This window comes from Malurus melanocephalus, unplaced genomic scaffold (genome assembly GCF_030028575.1).
Source record: "Malurus melanocephalus ecotype Western Australia unplaced genomic scaffold, MMel_1.1 scaffold_82, whole genome shotgun sequence".
Classification (NCBI taxonomy): domain Eukaryota; kingdom Metazoa; phylum Chordata; class Aves; order Passeriformes; family Maluridae; genus Malurus; species Malurus melanocephalus.
The window spans coordinates 694,351-714,511 of record NW_026623314.1 but is presented as its reverse complement, the minus strand read 5'-3'; the positions used below and the strand labels follow the sequence as shown (position 1 = coordinate 714,511).

Here is a 20,161-nt window from a genome sequence, read left to right as displayed (position 1 = left end):
TAACCAATTACTAGACCCAACAAATAGACTAACTCAACTCTAAAGATATTAGAAGGGCAGCAAACTGCTTGGTGAAATTAAATCCACAGTGCACCTGAATCTAAAGCAATTGTTGGAAAATCCCTATGCATTTGATATCCTGTTTTCCCTAAATTAAGAAGATTGGAGATATCCAATATAGGAGATATCCAATACAAGAAAGGCAATCACTCACATAAATCAAATCTCCCCTACTGATCTAATTCTATTGCTTTCCCAAAAGTTTTCCTGCACTCAGGAATTCTTTTAAATTATGGGAATGAGAACTAGGCTGCCCAGACACATCACATAGCCTTAGTGATACATGGCAAAGGAGCAATAAACAAAAGGTTAAACTCCACTTTCACTCTTGATTAGCCAACAGAGCATTAAACCTAGCAATGATTCTTTTACCAAGCTGGATTCAACASAGTTAACATCAACTAAATTGTGATATAGTAAGATATATTTCTACATGTTCAGTCACTGACAAGATTAGTGTAGGGAATAAAGAAAAGATGTATCACAGTGTGGTATGATGAGATACACACACTGAGCAAGTTGTTGGTATGTTTTTCCTTTACTCAGATGATACATGGTGGATTCTGAGGCAACTTTTTCTCAAAATACTTTGGGAAGAAAATTAAGTGGTTTACAACCACACCATTTTCTACAGTTTATTTTGTACTTAGATCCWCTTAGTCATAACTGTTGACTTGATGAAGTTCATTATTTTCCTTGAAATAAGAAGAACTACTTTTAACATTGAAAAATAGATATTTTTACTGAATTTCCTTTTACAGCACTGAGCATGAGTACCATGTCCTAGGCACACAAACAAAAAGGATTTCAATTTGCTGGCCATATGGCATCAACAAAGACAAAGGAGTAAAATTTATTTTCACTTTAATTATAGAATTGAGTTGTTACGGTTTAGCTTGTGGAGCTGGGGGGAATAAATTGGTTCATCTGTCATAGAATGAATTCTCCAAAGRTGGTTTTCTAGCTTCCTTCTCAATGAATGTATATCTTATAAAAKACAGAAATTCTATTTTTTTTCATGTTCAAAATGCATGAAAATTTAGTCTGGGTTAAGAGCTATAAAAATATTACACTCAACAGACTGGAGAGAAAGTAAATACTTTCCATTAGTTCATCTGCATCACCTGACAGGACACAATTCCTGTTCAATACCTGAATTCTGGTGCTCTGCTCTCCCAGCACATGTAGGTGCTGTCAGTCAGCCAGGTGCAGATGGAGTGTAAGAACTGACATATGTTAATTGATCTCTGTGTCTAARAACCTAAGGATATGATATGATACATGCTTCTGGTACATGGAAACCAGAATCAATGTAATATAACACTGTAATGGGAAAAAAATCAAAGCATTTCTGTTCAGAGTGAGATTCTATAAGTTACTATTTCTAACTTTCCCACTATTAAAATCTGGCCATCTCATGTTTTTTTTTTTTTTTTTAAAAAAGAGCAGTGATTGCACAAAAGTCTCTCACTCTCTGCAATAATCCACAGTATTCACAGGTTTAATCAGTTGTAAAATGTTAGTAGATATCTATCACTTCTGTGTGCCATAGGAATCCTTGGCTAGAGACAGATGTCTTCTCTGTGTGTTTTCAATAGGTTTCCTCTATTACACCTCCTGAAGTGACTTGAAAGAATTTAATAATCTCACTTCCTCCTAGGTAAATCACTTCTGTGTTTTTCCTCCTGGAATTTATTGTCTTTTTCTGTATTGTGTTTAGATGGAGGTCAATGGTTCTGGTCTCTGTTTCCTCCCCAGCCACCCCAGCCCACTGCTTCTTTTCCAGGCAGGAAAACCCAAGTGACAGCCAGTGGCAAAGTGAAGGTCAGAGACGTCCCTGGCTGTCCTTCGACACCTTCCCGCAGCAGCCTGAGTCAGCAGGGCTCCTCACAGATTAGATCTGCCTGGTCTCTTGAGGGCACTCACAAAAAAATTAAACTTCATGACTGATGATTCCTTCATGAGAAATCCAGCCATTTCTAATTCAGTCCTTCACCCCATCTGAATGCTTTTCTCCACAAAGTGTTAAGCCATTTTCTCTTATATCTGATTTGTGTCTTATCCCAGATAGGATAGGATGAGAACCAGCTTAAGTAGGCCTGAACAGAAATTTCCACCCATTTAACTTCCACTCAGTTGAATTCCTATTTGGATAGCAAGCAACTAGAATTTCATGCACTTTTAACAATTTTCTTTCTTTAGTCTTTTAGCATATCCTTAAAAACTCTGAGTCAATCCACATTTCATAATAGTTTCTGTTGCTCTTAAACACAATTTTTAACTAAGACTTTATCCACCAAAAATATTGTTCTGGAATTGGAAAGACTTGTTTTAAAACTGTAAATCTAAGCTTTCAAAAYTGAGTATCGATTCTCATGTCTAACACAAGCCAGTTTAACAGCCTTCAAAAAGTGGGTATTCAGTATTCTCAGCTATTTGATGGAGTTACTGGAGACAGCAGGATGTAAGATTTGACCAATAGAGCAGTCTTAGTCCAAATCCTGTCTTGAAGCAGWTGTTTGATGGTCACCCAGTAATAAATGAGATGCAAACATTGCTCAATCATAGGGGAAGGCTGGCTGACAAGTAAAATGCAATCTTGCTGCAAGGGGTAGGGAATTCTCATGCAAGGTCAGCAGATGGAGAACATGAAGRTCTCTGCAACATTTCTCTGGAATTTTCTTGTTTGTTAACACAAGTTCAGCTGAGACAGACAAAAACATTGTCACTTCAAAGCACCACTTTTCATTTACAGCAACCTGATGTACCCTGGAGCACAGAGTCTCRTGGTCAAGAGACACCTGCCCTCAATGTCCCTGGGTCAGTGCTGCCTGTGTCTCAGTGGGAACCATATGGTGATTTTCTGCTCCCTTCTGCTGCAGGGGCCCCAGCTCCCAGAGCAAGCAGGCAAATCTCAGCCCAGGTGGAAACTCCTGTGTGAGCRCAGAGGTGCAACTCTGTGGGAGTTGAGATGGGATTCCCAGAAGCCAGAGGCTACCTCAGCTGGTCAAGCTGCTGAAGGAAACACTAAATGGAGACGTAGGTCAGGAAATCCTCATTTCTCCATGCCAGAGATCTTTATTAAACTCACTGCTCATCACAGGAGATACTCATTAACCCTTTCTATGTTCAGGCAATCAGAACCTTACATGCACAGCACCCTTAGGATCCCAAACCCATATATACCACACTCAGCAGAAMACCCCAGAGTACTTCAAGGTAAACCTCAGCTGTTCCTACTTGAGGGGAAAGATTCAGCTCTGAACATTTGGATGGCAGCCCTGACACACAGCTCACTGTTGCACCACCAGCACTATCCACAGTCCTCAATGGGAGCAGCCACAGCTGCTCATTTCTGTGCTCAAACCACATCTGTCCCCTCAAACAGAACTACCAATCCTTCAGGAGATGTCAAAACAGAAAAGCCCAATTTGTGACTTCTGATGGTGCTTTCACCATGCCAGAACATTCAGTCTTGCCAAAATGGTATTACTTCTAAGTACTTTAAATAGTATTTTAAAAGAAATTATTTACAAAATTGTGTCTCTGGGCTTTCAGAAGCCACAAAGACTACAGATACAGCCTGACAAACTTACAGCCTGGACTGAAATGTAGGTATCAGTCTTTCTTAAGAGGGTTGAATCTTCCCTTTACCCAGCACAGATGAGTCAGTTTATGGCTAAGAACTGTATGTATCCTTGTGGATTAAACAATGGAGTGGATTAAACAGTGGAGAAAACAAGGTAAAACGTGTTTCCTGTCAAAGTGGTGGAGCAACACTGACACAGTTGTAGAGAGGGTCAGCTAGGATTTKGGAGAGTGCCCGGTTGCATCTAATTCCTAGCCACAGCTCAGAAGTTAGTATAGGGCAGAGAMTGCTTGCAAAAGTTAGTTTGGGGTTTTTGAGTGTGGGAGAGTTCAACAGTACAGACACACGTCCTGCCAGTTGCAAATGTATTTAGAGCTGAACCCTCTAACATGGCAGTGAGGGCCAGACACAGAAACCCTTTTGCATCTCAGGAACTAYGTCCCACAGTCCAAGTCAGCAAGGCAAAGAGAAGAAAGTGTACGTGTATTTATTGCACAAAGAAGGTTTGTCCTACGCTGGGAACTTTCTGTTCATGGAGACAAAAAAATAAAATAATTCTGCTAACGACAGGACATGCCATATTCTTAAGTTATAGAGTTGCACTTGTACAATGGAAACACCAGCTCACAGCTGATAAATAGCCAGAGAGAGCAATCACGAAGCTGATTATAAATATGTGCTCAGATAGCTCAGGGACTCTGAGGATTGAAATCATGAGATACTCTACATGGCAACACGGTTATTTAAATACCTCCCCTTCCACAGGGAGTTCAACCATTATTCAAAGAGAGGAAGCATATTCACTGCTGAGTGCTGCAGACATGGGGCAGTTATGAAAAGCTTTCTGAACAAATGAAGCAAGTGTGGCATCCTGCAGGGAGACTGAACAACAGCTTCAGGACTGACTGTACCTGAATGAACAGGGGCTGGAAGGTGACTGGGTTCAGCATTTGTTGGAGTCTGTCACTCCCTCTCAAGGGTTACTTACGCAGGTTAACAACTTTCTGCAATGGCAATAAATACAGCTGACAGCAAGAAAAAAAAAATCTGATCAACATATAAACTGTTGASGCTATAATGCTACTAAAATGGACGTTCAAGGAAACTGCAACCACTTCTACAACTGTTTTGGAAAGCCTCTCTTTGGCAAAACGTGCTAGATTGTCATTCTGAATGCTGTGCTTCCCATGTTGGTTTCCTGAGGAAGGCTTTGTGGACGGACTTGTTTATTTATTACATTTTTTTCTCCCCTCTAAGCTGTAGCAGTGGCTTCCCCAGCCTTGTGAAAGTAGTCATTATTGCCTTGTTTGGCCAGGAGAAATCAGTAAAGAACCTGGCTCTTGTCCAGACAGTTCCTGGAATTTTCTACCAACCTTGTGTAAGAGCTTAATAAAGTCAAATTTAATTTTATGTAGGATTAGTTGCAAGGCCATAGGTGTTTTGTGAGAACAAAGAGCAAAAAGAYTGAAATTATACTTGCTGTTCTGAAGTAAATCATACTAAATGAAGTTCACATGGAACTTGCTGAGGTGGATCCTCCTCCAGTTAGAGCAAGACCACGGCTATCAGACCCTGTAATCTTAAACGAGAACCRAAGGAAATCAGCATCACCTACATCCACATACCCTGAGGCTATTCTGAAGGCAAGTTCCTTGGCCTTGCCAGCCTAAAGCGGCAATAAACTCCCACAAAAACAATGGGCAATCACAGTGTTTATGACCTTCTGTCCCTCTAGCATTGACCTTTTTGTCTCTGGGAAACAGAAAGCAACCTTTTCTTTTATGTTTTTGAAAACAAACACTTTATGGCAAATGCCTCCCCCTCTGGAGGAAGGCCTACAGAGCAAACACCTAATGGATTTTAGTCACGTTATTTAATATGCTGCAAGAAGAGGAACAKATGCTACAGCAAAAAGCACGTTCTGGAGCCAGCATAACAGCATAAAATGTAGTAAAATACTACCTCTTCAGAAGACAAACATGCACTTGGCACTGAAAACATGAAGCTTAACAAAATACTGCCTTACATAGAGGGCAAGTCTTATCTACAGAAGTTATGTCCCTGACAAAAGTATCCATCATTTTCTGAGGTCTGTTGTTCTGATCACTGATTATGGAGCTGGCCTGMATTATCACATATTTATAATATGAGAGGGGTGACAGCCACACAAAGTGCTATTTCTCATTTCAGTGGGCTGGAAGGACCTGCCCATTCCTGACAATCATCTGCTCTGACTAAATTACAACCCCTCCTCATGCCTCAGGGCAACACAAGCTCGTAAGGTTAGAAAAGCACCGAGGGCTTGCCCACCTCCCCAAAAAACCATAACAACAAGGTGAGGCCAGCCCGGCGTTTTGTGCTGTATGTTCACATGCTGGCCTGTACCAGATTCAATYTGAGATCTCGTTCTTCAGATCAAGGACTGAGCCTCGTATATCTCGTGCACTACCTTGCTTGACAGCTCACCATGACCTAGCATGACAGCTGTGGTCATCGGTAATCACTGCCAAAAGGGAAGATCATAGGAGTGGGTGGAAAGGAAATCAGACATTCCTGGCAGCTGGCCTGCAGCTCTGAAGCTTCCTTTCACCAAGCATCAGACTGAAAACAGATCTCCGCTCGCTGAAKAGAAAAGTATGGGCTTCGACTTTTCGATCACTTTTCCTTAGTGCAACGTACAAATGGTTTCCTTTCTCTGGAAAGGAGAAAAGAGGAAAGGCAAAGGGGAAAAAAAAACATGAGTTCACSCAGCAGAGGGAAAACAAAGGGCCAGAGAAGGCTGTTCCTCCCTGGTTTGTTACAGTCATTTTTGTTAGCAACCGTAGATTAGGCAGGCAGGGAATGATGGCCCTCGGAAAGCAAAACAGAGAAGTGTTTACCATATAAACAGGGTATTAGAGTTACACAAAACAGAAATGTTTTAGCTTGGTTTTTGATGAGCATACTGCATGGAAAAGGGTACATTATAGCAGAATTTAGTATGTGTTTTTACTGTTAAATTTTCACAAATTCAGTAAATACCTACAATGTGGTTCCCCTCAAGGGCTCAGCAGAATTGCCTCTACCTCCGAGGAGAATAAGCAAATTTTTTGTCATAAATAACCCGTCCAAACCCAAGGAAATTCTATGGTGTTTAGTCCTTTAAATACTTCTCTTAGAAATGTGGAAGAGGTTCTGCTTGCTTGGCTAAAATTTCATCTTTTTTAGGGCAGATGGAAGAGAAAGTAAGAAAGAGGAACAACCACTGACAGCGATTGTGAAATCACATGGTCTACCAACCCATTGATTTGAAAACAAATAAGCGAGATTTAGTGGCTATGTCCACCACGGTAAAACCCCAAAATTCAAGAATTTCCCTGGCTTCTGGGCYTGCCAATAATTTTAGAACAGTATTGTGAAATCCTCCGGCTATTTGTTCCAGCTGAGCCTGCCTAATTAGAATTCCTCATCACTTAGACATATTTCCTTAACAGCAAATGATACAAATAATCACTTCAGGAGGCAATTGAATACATAACATGGGCTCTTTTATAAAAAAATTATTGTTATTATAAAAGACAAAAAGCAAGACAGTTCCCCAACAGATTTTTGTCAAACCAAACACAATCAAAACCATCCTAAAGTTTTTGAGGTTGTACACACTGATGGATTTAAAAGCCTTTCTCTAATCCCATCGCCACAACTCTTTCAAGTGAACAAACATGCAAAGACATTTCAAGCACCATGGCAATGTTGACTCGGAGCATTGTTAACTCCTACCAAAAGGCTGTGGGAAGCACAGCAAAATGATAGAAGGTTTTGCTTATTAATCTGTGATGAAAACCAGGCTTCTGTTGATGAAGGGAGCAGGGGGAAGGGTAAAGATAGSCTTGTCTGTTTAATGCTTGGCTTTTTTTTAAAGCAAAAGCAAGCAGCTGAGCACATTGCTTCTGGCTGTGTCTTTCTGTAGGTTGCCAGTTGCCAGCACTCACAAAGCACAAGTTATGTAATGTGCTCCTATCAGGAATCCGAGTTCAAAAACATTTCATGAAGTCCCATGCTGTTYTTGCAGGAGCAATTGTTTCTGATAATGAAAAGTCTGTATCACCCTGATTCAGCTGTCTTGGCCCTCTCCAATGGCAGCACTTTGTGCTTTCCCTCAGCCTCTTCTCCCTCCCTCACAACAAATTCTGCTTACTTCTTAAAGAGACTTTTCACTAAGCCCCTTCACTGACTTTTGGTAGAAGAAAAGAAAAATAGAGGAGGAAACACAGTTTTGCCCCTCCCATACCTCTGAAACAAGCTGTTTTTTCTTCGCTTGTCATTTGGAAAAACCACATTTCTTTGGCAAGTGCAAAAAAACCACTGTGTTTACAATCAAAATATATTCATCACAGGGTGGTATTGATACTCTGACTTAATTTTGAGAGTAAAGACCTAAATTTCAGAGCAATCTTTCTCCCCAAAATGTGGGGTTTTTTTCCTGATGGAATCATTTGAGCCACTTTTCAGGAAAATTCAGCAATTTTTCACAGAAATAATTATTGGATGACTTCCTGCATGAGGAATTTCATTTGCAGCCACTCTGACAATTTTATATCATTAAAATCAATCAAGCACATGGATAAAAGCATGTAAGTAAGGTATCTAAATCAGAGTCCATAAAGAGGAAATAATGAAAGACAGCTCTTWCAATCTGTATTCATTGGAGGGTTTATGCCAGTACATGAATGTATAAATATTAGTCAATATATTTCATCAAGTAAATAACAAAAATTTAATTCCTTGGTTAAATTAAAATAGAAGAAATAAATTTAAATAAAATTGAGTAAGAGTCTGAATTAGTGTAAAATGTCTGTACCAAATATCTTATCAAAATGGAGGCTTGAACTCCAAATACTATTAAACTGTGCTTCCTTATAATTCTGTTTCCAGGGGAGTTGCTAATATAGTTAACAATAGCAATTCTTCTTTAAGAAAGAATGAAATCTTATTCACCTCTTTATGTCTAAGTAGATAYAAAATTTAGGCCAAAGTATTTTTGGGAAGTTTGATCCCTGATAGTCAGTGAAAAGATTCCCATTTCTTTCASCAGACTTCAACACAGACACTTAGAGTCAGATATCTTGCCCAAGATATCTGGGCAAAATGTATCTTATTCTAAAGTAAGGATTTGTAAGGTATTACTGATAGAAACCTTCAAAGCACAATTAGATTGACAGATAAAATATCCATATGTAAATCTCAATGTATTTCACCATGTGCATTGAAATAAAGGAGATGAAAATTGAAGAATATAAAAGCAAAAAAATCAGCAACAGAAAGTTCCATTATCCTATCAGACACAATTAATTTTCAAATAATTATCTTACATTTATGAAGAGCTTTTCCTTTGTTTTACATTAAATTTCAGGGATTTTGTTTGTTTATTTGTCCATTCTAGTTTTCTCAAGTTGATGAATCCTAGAAAGAAGGGAATAGAAAGTTATCAGACACAGTTTGTTTTTAAAAATTCAGTCTTCAATTCTCAGCCAAAAATCACAAGTACTTCTGCTCTATTAATTTGTGGTCTAACAAGCCTCAAGCTGCATACCTGGAGGAAAACTACTCTTTGTTTCATTAAAAAGAACACTTAAGATTATTAATATAAAATGTGGATGGATAAATGATAGTCAAGGTTCTATTCACTTTAGTAACTCCAAACATTAGTTAATTCTTGCTGACATCAATGAATTTATTCCACTTTGAGGCACAGAAACATTGACCATCTTCCAAAGTCAGTGAGAGAATCAGCAACAAGCAGTCAAGTGCTACAGGTTTAAGGCCCTAGTTACAGGAAACAACTTAGAAATTAAACCAAACACAAGAACTGCCTATCATGACTCAGACCTCAAATCCCACTCAAAAACCTCAAAAACCACTTCAAAAACCTCATGAGTCCTGCTTCCATGAGTTCCCAGTGAAAGCCAGGCAACACTGCTTAACTGACTGTAGGCCACAAGGCCATACAAGACCTGTTTCAGTTTTGGTGTCTGTGAAACAGGGCTAGCAGTACCAACCTCTTTCAAAAATGCTTTGCATTTTTTTTCAGATCAAAACAAGACAGAGCTATACTGATTTTGGACCTGTGCCCACAGAAATCAAACATAGCTCACAGATTCAAATACGGTTCATAGGCTATGTCGTTCCAGTCTGCAACTCAGAAAAATGAACAGAAAACATAGCAAGTGTCAGCTTGCTGTTTCATGAAAAAACATTGTGAATGAAACATGTAAAAGCAGCAGCTGCATAAGCAAAGGATAGAAATCTTGATTTGTAACTTACAGTCATTGAACGTCACACCATAAGCAAAAGAAAATATTTTTTGCTCCAAGGTCTTGTATATAATTTGGTTCCTTCTCTCCCTCCAGTATCAAATTTTGAAATCTTAATGACTCATTATGTTGCACATGGTTTGCAAAATAATGCCAATTGCCTATAAATCTACATAAAATAGTCATTTGCTGAAGATTTTGTTGTCTTGGCAAAGCAAAAGAAAACACAAAAACATAGTTACTGTGTATGAACCAACAAATTGTTCAAGTCCTAAATACAAGTTGTGGAGTACATTTCGAACAAACTGTTGACTAACTGCAAGAGTTAGAATACAATATTAGCTAACACTTGAAATCTTGCCTGSTATGCTGGAATTTGCCTGAATTTAAACAAGGCATATAATAATGTTCCTGGGCCTAGTGGTATTGGCACTACTACCAAACAGAAATTATATCAGTATTGATCTGAAGTGAGAAGAAAATGAGACCACTCGTGCTTTTGAAAAAATACTGTTATGGAAAACAGAAATTAACCAAATTAAATGCTCACAGGAGAAAGAAAGCAAGTTATGGCCTTATAAGCAAGAGTGAAAAATAAAGTTCTGAAACACACCCTTTGCACGAAGTCGCTTTCTGACTTGTACCATGGACTTCAGCAGCAGTCATAGAGAAGAACCTGGACATTTGTGAAATTGTTGCTGCAGGAAGATAATTTATTTCTGTACCTACTCATCAAAACATGGTTAGAACACCTTCATAACATCTAACTTCAACTTCAGAAAACACTATTTACCCTACAGCCAAAAAAGACAATGGATTTTGGAAAGCTGGGTGACTGGTGAAAGGMACTGTGGATCCACTCAGTTTCTCAACTCCACCATTTAAGGTTCACTGAGAGGATTTTCATCAAGACAGATCTCTGAAAACTCTCATTTCCTGGTAAAGTTTGCCTYGTTTTCTAAAGCAGAAGATTATCCCTGGAATGTCTTCTAAACTGAAACTTCTGCACATTTAGAAAGTAGCAATATAAGAACTATCACCAGATTTGTGGCACTACCTTATTCTACATTCCAAGTCAATCACATTAATTTTGTGCAACTACTCAGTGAGTGTTTGTACTTCTGTTGAATCAAGAAAACTTCTTTTTCATTCAGGACCATAGCTTTAATTAAAACATTCTGCATTCCTCAGAAATGTGTTAAAAAGCATGTCAACAGTATATGTCAGTTCATTCCTCTGTAAGTCTCACTCCAGGACAGAGCACTCAAAGGTTTTTSGGTAGTAGAGTTGATATTTGTTTGAATGCTATGGCTGCCTTGGTTGGAAAGATTCACCCCATGTGCTTTTATCTACGTAAAATCTGGGTATAGACTCTAAATCTCATTTGGGATTCCCATACCCTATTCATCAGAAAAAAATTAGGGGCTACCAGAGATGAACTATCTCATCCTAATTTTAGGTAGTTTACATAGTTCAGATGACTCACTCCCTGGACACAGGCCTTCTCTATCAATGAAAAAAAAAAAAAAAGCTAAGAAAGCAAATGACTCATGGGTATTTCAAGTCAAATTTCAACCATTAAGTGTAGTTGAAATGCATTTTACCTTTACTAATTGGGACTCCACTTACGATTGGGCTGTCTTAGATTTACACAATGAACCTTCCTAGGCCATGGCAAGAAAACCCACACTAAATCTCCACCCATTAGTCAGAAAAAAACTTATGGATACCAGTGACTTCATTAAAAACATTACCTGTACCAATCCCTATGGCATAGTGATTCATGACATTACATTATTTATGGCATCTCAAATAAAGGAAAATCTGCAGACTACAAAATAAACACTGCAGAAGTGCAATATTAGAGAATTTTATAGGAATCCAAGCAGTTAATAATAAACAGGACCAAAAAAACATGTCCATATGCTGGCAGAACACCACCTCATGAATCATGCACCTACTGTGAGCAAATATTTGTTGGAGGGCTTCACTGGGGTTTTTTTGATGTGTCATACTGCATTCATAGGATGACATCTGAGAAGAGAGGATGAGCAATGAAAGAATAAATGTTTTGGGTTATAGTAATAKCCATTTTTAAACCTTTGGCTAGATCTTCTCCAAGACCTTCCAGCAGTGTTCCTAGTATTTCAGTGGAGCACTTTTTCCACTAGTACTCCTACATACAAAAAGTATCAGTCSCATCACAGAGCCATCCAAAAAATAAGAGAATGAACTCAAAGAAGAATAATTATGCATCCCATTGAACTGGCAGTTCAAACTCATTATGTAGGAATCCACAAATACACCATGATCTCAACACATGACAGAAAATTTTGTGGCCAGTATCAGCCTCACTAATTGTCTTCAAAGATAATCTAATGACCTTGTGATCAGCACAGGAGAGGCACAAGYATTGCCAGATGAAAGATTTGAGGCGACTCTCTGACTGTTGTCCAAAATCTCACCCTCCTCTTTCCCTCCCCACAGCATTCAAAGTCTTCTAACTTTCTGCAGTGACAGAACATGATCTCAAAGAGAGCTGGCAGAAATGAGACAGCCATCTCAGACAATGGACACATCAGACCTCCCAAATACTTCTTTTGCCCACCCTATTCCAKGTTACTATTAGCAGCAAGCTGCTACAGAAGGCACGTGAATTTTAAATAAAAATAAAATAAAATTTAAAATACCATATAAAATTAAATATTTAATGAAACAATAAAACAAAAAAATAACTTTAAACACAATGATGATGCTGCAAATACTATTGCAACTTGGTCTGAAAATGCTGGATATGCTACAACAAAATCAGTAGCAAAAGAAATCTTTCACTCAACCCTATGTCTGCAACAGAAATGGTTATAACCATGGGAATTCAGGGAAGAAAAGGCTGCTACAGATATGGCCTGAGGAGACTGTGCATACCCAACACTAGGAAAGGAATCTTTCTCTCAGGATTCTTTCTGGCCCTTCCTCACTGTGTTCTTCTCCAAATACAGAATTAGCTGCCTGTAAAGCCAGTGAACAGGCATCGTATTGCAGGGAAATGGAGAGGACAGCACAAAGCACAGAGTACGTTCTGAGTAGGAATTACTTTACCTTCAGAATGAAGAAAGGAAATAGTTACTCAGGTGGCTGAGAAAATCATGAATGCTGCAGGAGGAGACTCATTTAAGACAAAGGCTATCAATTCCCTGCTTGTGTTGTGGACTCTGCCTTCCAGGGTGCACCTACATTGAGGCACGCAGGTCTGGCAACCAGTGAATGATCTGAATCTCCTTGCCAGGTATTTTGCTAAACCCTCACTGAAAGTATAGAGAGAAAGAGAGCCAGATTCATTCTGTGACAGCTCTTCCCAAAGGATGTGGTGAAATGGAAATATGCTTTCCATGGATACTACTGAACAAAACAGAAGCACAGCCGCTGCAAGACTGCACAAAGGTTGACTCCATCTGGAAGAAAGTCCTCACGTATGTCCACAGTCAGATGAAAAACTCATGGAATGAAGAACAAAGGACACCTAGGAGGGATTGCAGRCAGCCAATAAACAACAGCTTGCAGCACAGCTGCAAAGATCAATACAACCCTGTGCTGAATGCACACATGCATCTGGAGATAKTGCAGAATGGACATTTTAACAGTTAATACAGTTCCCATATGATCCCACATGGAATACTACAGTCAGCTGAGCATCAGATTACCAGAACCAGATGATGAAAACTAGAGAAGTTTGAGCCGAGCAATGCTTTCTAATAGATTACTATTTAATTTTCTGTATAAACACATTTATAGCAYATCTAAGAGCTCTCAGAGAAAGCACTGTAAAGAGCAGTCTGGTAGTATTTGCAATGTAAATACCAAGAATGAAGGGAAATAATTACAACCACAGGCACAAAAAAGTAATGCATCTWTRGAGAAAAAAGTTATTGAACACAAAATATCAGGCTTTGGGAAAACGTCTTAAAAAATATGAGGGGAGTTTTCATGYAATGAAAGAACAGAAGACCAGATGACTTAATAGGTCATTTCAATAATACATTTTTCAGATTCTACCCTGTACTACTTTTCTAACTATTGATTGGAATGAGGTGAAACCGAAAGATATTTAGGACACTCACAAACACATTCAAGAGAGTAATGAGGAACACGTCTGCAATTTTCTGTATGGACTCCTTTGGGGRCCTGCTTGCCAGAAGAGTGCAGAGACACTGAACCCATGGTAAAACATTCAGGGTTAACTCAAGAACTCCACAATAAAGCCACATTTTAAAGTTATTCTGCAGTTTCTTCAGGCAATCACGGTACTCCCCAGCTTTAGGATTTAAATTTTGTTATATTTTGAATTAAAATTTGTCATTGTTTTGCATCTTGAGGGTAAGAATTCCTCCAAGAGCTGTTCCTTTCCCTATCTGAGGTGGATACAGCCTTAAGAAACACAGAGAGTCTCACAGAGACGTCAGAAGCAGCGGGTAGAAATCAGTCACGCAGTCCTTGCCTTCAGCACATCAGCTGACTGACTGTACCTGAAGAGCTGATTTACCCAGAGCAGAGATTTATAGACTCTGTGTTAGAATTTAACTGTTGGCACAGCAAAATGTGCTGTATTAACCACTCTATCTTCTGCAAAGACATGTTTCTGCAAAAAGATGCATTTACCTCTTGTCCATCTGCAAGGCTCTAATGCTTGCAGCAATTACTGCTTGCCTGCAGACTTCTCTAATCACTGAGCAGAGAAAAGAATTCTAATTGCTGAGGGCTTTTAGTTTCCCAAAATAGTTGACCTTCTTCCTTTTTGAAGAAAAAACTTTCCTCTGYCTCTCTGCCTGCCTCTCCACCCCCTTCCTGCTGGCAGACATGAGAAGAGAACTGTGTTTGTTTTCACAGTAAATGGGAGGCCAGAGCAGTGACAAGGCTGATCTCACAGTTTCCAGCTGTAATATTTGATTTCTTTGCAACTGCACATATGCAGAACTCAGAAACTAAACTAGTCCAGTAAGATCAAAATGCATAAAAAACTCTCAGCTAAAAAAAAAAATAAATATATAAATAAAAGAAAGAAAAAGGAAAGAAAAGGAGAAAAAAAAAAACCTGAAAATTTGAGTGGTGGCAGGATAGCTCTTGACATGAAAGCAAATACTCCAGCTAAGACATGAGGATTATTGGGCCAAAACTACAGAACATCGCAGAGCCTCTGCTTCCACACATAGGGATATGTCAGYTTTTCAAGTGTTGAAGATCCTATATTTTACAGTAAAAGTAGAAAAAAGTTGACATTTTTAGATCACCTTAAACTGTCCCTGTAGGGCCCAGGAAAATAACTATAAGGCCCACTTAGAAAGAAGAGGGAAAAAATAACTGTGATTAAAAACTTTCCTTATCTCCCACTAACAGAGACAACTGTGTATMAGTCATCATGACAATGCTGGTTTGCTGCTTTTAAGTTTGTGTAATTTTAATGTACAGAATTCTTGRCTTCAGCTTTATAGTAACATTACTGATATTAAGGATTTACCTTGGTCATTTTCAGACATTAAAGGAGTTTTTCTACTTAGTGGTTTTTTTTTCACTGGACAATGAGAAGAATGACAGAAAAATATCTGAACAGAAATTCTAACTAGATAARCAAGATTTTCAAAAGTAAACAGTTCATTTTCTTAAGTAATACTTTTATTAACCCTAAAACATGTCTGATCTTCTGCTGGAAAACCTCAAAACTTCTCCAAAAGTGTAAGAGCTGAAGTCTGAGGGGGAACAGATTTAAGTAAATTAAATATAATCACTTGAGAAATTTTGCCAGGATTGTTCAGAATGTTCAAATAATGGAGATCCAAAGATGAAAAGCTGACACTGTACTCCTAGCCCTGGCATTAACTCCATTATCTTTCCAGTTTGGATCAACGCTCAGTTCAAGGGAGAAGGATTCATACACTTACTTTTATTTTATTGTAATGAAAATGCTTCTCTCATGTATGGATATTCACATTGAGATTCACCAAGCAACACACTGTTCTGGAAGACTGTAAAATCCTTTATTTTGGTCTCATCCCAGCGGCTAAAGAAGGCCCCAGGAAGTTAAGCCCAAGCCTGCAGACTCACCARCAGAGACCTGGAAGCCCTGAGACCTCCTGGCTCCAAGTGAGGCTCCCAGATTTTTCCCCAGAGCAGCTCCCAAGCAGACTGGCATGAGGTAGGCTGTGTTGAAGCCAATTAGAAGGTTTTCCTTAGAAAGAGGAAAATTTCCTAAGCAAGCCTTTTCCACCTCTGTTGGCAGATCAAAGCTGACACTTTGCTGTACATTTTGTTTCGTTCTCTTCAGCTTTATAAGAAGATGTTTTGTTGGGAAAGGCTCTGGACAGGTCTAGCTGTCCATGTAYCCTTACCTTAGAAAGAACTGTTTTTATTGCAAGATTTCTCGCAGACAGCACTGTAACTAGTGTGCTGAGCCCTACAGTTACTCTGCAAGTTACCAGGTAAACCTGACTTTTGTTCATGTTTCTAGAGACCACCTGGATAGAATTGGTCCAAAACCTGTGATGGGAAGGTTCAAATGGCAGATATTTAGAGCTARACCACTGCTGCAGACCAGGGGACCTGGGTATTTCCAGCCTTGCCACTACCTTCCTTGAAGCATTTTTTCACCAAGCACTTCAAGTCAGTGGGAGCTATTTCCATCCTTCCCTGGCATGGATTCTTGAAAATGAAATGACAGTAGGAAACACTTACATTTCTTTCAAATCGCAGAAACCTCATTTCAATCGGAGTTTTGAAAAAAGCTTGCAAAGTTCTTATTACTCCACGTGGTTCATTCCAGGACAAGCAAAGAGAGAAGAAAAACAAGGCTCTTTGGCTTTTGTTACAAAAGGGCAAGGCAGACCCAAAGCAGCAGCAAGGAGAAGCAGAGGTACAAGGTAAACTCCTTGGATGTACCTTTGTGAGGCATTGCAGTGCACTTCCCTCTCTCAACCAGCCCCATTGTGACCCCACAAAGCAGAGCTGCTAGAGGTGACTCTGGATGAGGCCAAGTGGAGGCAGCTTCTCCATAAGTGCTGCCTTGTAAGTTCCACCCCAGCTGGGAATGCCCTTACACGGTGCCCTCTTCAAGGCAAACCACAGGATACCATTGCCAAAGGGTGCCCATTCCTCCACTCCCTGCCATTAGCAACGGATTTTGGTCAACACAGCTCTTCATTAACTCTTTGCAMCTCTAGAGAAGCAACATGGGGACAATCTAGGATGAATCATGTGCCTGAAATACTGACCAAACACATTATTATTTTTTGTTATTGTGTGCTTGCTCTGTAAAAATGCTTCTTCTGCATAATATTTGTAACAAATCGCTACCACACTAAGCTTCCACTTACAGATTTTCTAGTGTGATCCAGCAAATTATTTACTTGGCCCCAAAACAATGCTATCCTTCTAAGTATGYATTTGGCTATCTCGTTGGATGTTTACAGTCTGTAATCTTTAAATAAAATTATTGAACTGCAGAGTTCATTCTGGTAGAGCTATTTCTCAGCATGATAGTCCATACATGGGAATTCAAGGAAATGATAAAAAGGAAAACAATCAGTTTATTTTGCTCACACTCCATCCATCCCATTTGGTTCTTATCTGAGAGTACTATGGTTTTCTACAGTAAGAGGTTTCATGGCTAACCTTTTCCTTATCCCTCTTTTGGCCCCAGTCCTCTATCAAAACACAATCTCCCACCCTGACAGAAAGTGCCCTTATGAATACAAATGCCTGTGGACAACTTTTTATTTGGCCCCTGTATAGCATTATGGACTCATTATCCATGAAAGAGTTTTACTTTCCTCAAACTGGAATTAAAGTGCATTAGAAAACCAAGAAAAATGTTWTTATTGCACATCGTACTGGGTCAGGCAGCTTTAGAAAATCCCCAGAAGTAAAGGAGAAAACCATGCTTTTTTCCTGTACCATCAGTATCATCTGACCAACTGCTAATTGTACTGCTGAGGTTTTAAAGACCTCTATTCAGGTAAGTACTGGCCAAAAAAAAAAAAAAAAAACCAAAAAAAAACCTCTCATTCATCAAAGCACAAGTACTTTCAAGAGTAGCCTAGTAACACAGAAAAGACTTGAAAATCCTCAAAGTCCAACCACCTATGGAGCGATCATGTGAAAAAATGTCAAAGAATCACTTTTGTAAACGCTTAAGACWATTGCTACTGAGTGGTAAATACAAAATACTGTTTAATTGCAATTTTCAAAAATTCTTCCTGCTTTCAGTCATTATATGTCTGTCCCTCTGATAGAAATGGGAATTCTTTCAGTTTTCAAGCCTGTACTCTCCTTTCATTGCAATGAGGACCTAATTCAGAGCTTTAAACTGTGTTCTGCAATGCATAATTAATCTGGCTTCATAGAGACCTGGACAAAAGACCCCATTCAATCTTCAGCTCCTTCCCCCTGAGATATTGTTATTTCTAAAAACTCCTGCCAGYTGGGCTGGAGGGAAATCTCAGCACTGTGGGAGAATGAACAAACTACAGGCCTCCAAGGGATTTGAAGTAACTATCTGACTAAATTGGATTAGAAAGTAAGGAAGGGGAGGGGAAGCCGGGCTTATTCTGAAGTCTACAAAAGCTCATAAAAAATTCTTAGAAGATTTTCATATGGTGAAGGGGAGCGAAATATGCAAGTTTTTATAACAAAACTGAGAAAGAATTTTAAAACATGCATGAGCCAATACACTTGGGGATATTTGAAGGGATTACTGCTGGTATTATTTCAGGAAAACTGTTGTGTCTGCCTTGGAGCTTTGAAATGGCATTTCTATGCAAAATCTGAGCTGCCCTGCAATCCAAAATAGTCATACTTTCCTTCCAGGTATTTGATACGTATCCTGTTTGAACCTATAATGTAACCTCACCATAAGTTGCTTTAAATTTCCTCCTGGGCACATCGCAATTAAAAGCCTCTGCCCAGAAGGATTTCAAAGGGCTATGGCGAAACAAATTCAGCCTTGTTAAAAGAGCCAGCACCCTGCTTTCAGTCCCRCCAAGCTCACTCTCCAAAGTGTGTCAGTGACGCTGCCCAGATCACCTGGCCATCTCTCACATTTTCACAATATTTTTAGCAGGCACATACTCAGGAATATTGCCCCATTTACAAGCAGGCTTTTTGGAAGACAAAGTGGAAAATCTCACAGCTCCGTTGGGAGAGTGGGTGMCTGGAGGAAAAGTTGCTCAGAGCTCTCTGTCTGCTCTGGTGTCCCCCAGACAGGGACTGGCTGCTTGCAGCCTCTCTGCTCCTGCAGCACTAATGCTCTGAAGTTATGTGGGTTTAGCCRGGACAAAACTTGGCTCACTAGCCTCAGAAATATTTTCAGAAGTCAGACCTTTTAACCATCCTAACCAACACTCCCCATATTTAAATGGGCAGCCCTTACTCTCAACAGCAGTGACTCCTCCATGGTCAAAACAAAAAAAAAATATTCCCTAAAAGAAGATCTACTTAGAACTCACATGTTGTTATGGAGTAAAAACTGTGGTATTTTTCAGAGGTCTGGCATGCACTGGAGAGATCAGCATGCACAATGAAAAATGCACCCTGCTGGATGATGCATCTGTGTAAAGATTGGTGCACAAAAATTACAACACATCAGAGAAATCCTAATCAGTCCTAACCAAAAGCAAACATTTGTGTTTTTCCATTATCATCGTTTGCTATTTCTAGACTTATTGTCACAGAATAATTTTCTATAATCTCCCTTTGCCCTGGGGAGGAAGTACAGGGAGGAAAGAGGGGAGCAGGATTAAAATAAAAAAAAAAAATTGAAAAGGAGAAAACAAGATTCAGCAAAATCTTTCAAAACAGTGGAGGCTTTTTTTTAAGGGTGTCACTTCATAAAGAAACACTTGTGTGTAGCTTAGCAACAGAAACAACAAAAGTACTGGTAGCTCATATTCCAGACAAACAGAGAAATGTTTAAAACATTAACTTGTTATATAAAATCCATACAGCCCCTTTCCAGTTYCTTTAATTCCTGGAGTGCAGGAAAATCATGGCAACACCACCATTCTTTCTTTCCCAGCCAACATAATGAGCCRCTTTGGATTGTGTGCAACAGTTATCACAAGTTGCTGGATGTTGTCAAATCCATGTTTAGGCATCCCATCAAAAATCCTAACTCACAACAGTAATCTAACAACTCTGATTAACACTGTGCAATTTCTTGAAAGGGGCAACTAAA

The 20,161-nt window shown here is 39.2% G+C and overlaps 1 long non-coding RNA gene across 1 annotated transcript in view; it reads right to left on the bottom strand.

Annotated features, from left to right (window-relative positions):
* The window catches only part of LOC130574439 (uncharacterized), a 162,902-nt gene that overhangs the window by 41,734 nt on the left and 101,007 nt on the right, over nucleotides 1–20,161 (bottom strand). Inside the window, exon 2 of the long non-coding RNA XR_008965433.1 lies at nucleotides 9,001–9,091. This is a non-coding gene — a long non-coding RNA (uncharacterized LOC130574439). The remainder of the gene's footprint in view (nucleotides 1–9,000; nucleotides 9,092–20,161) is intronic.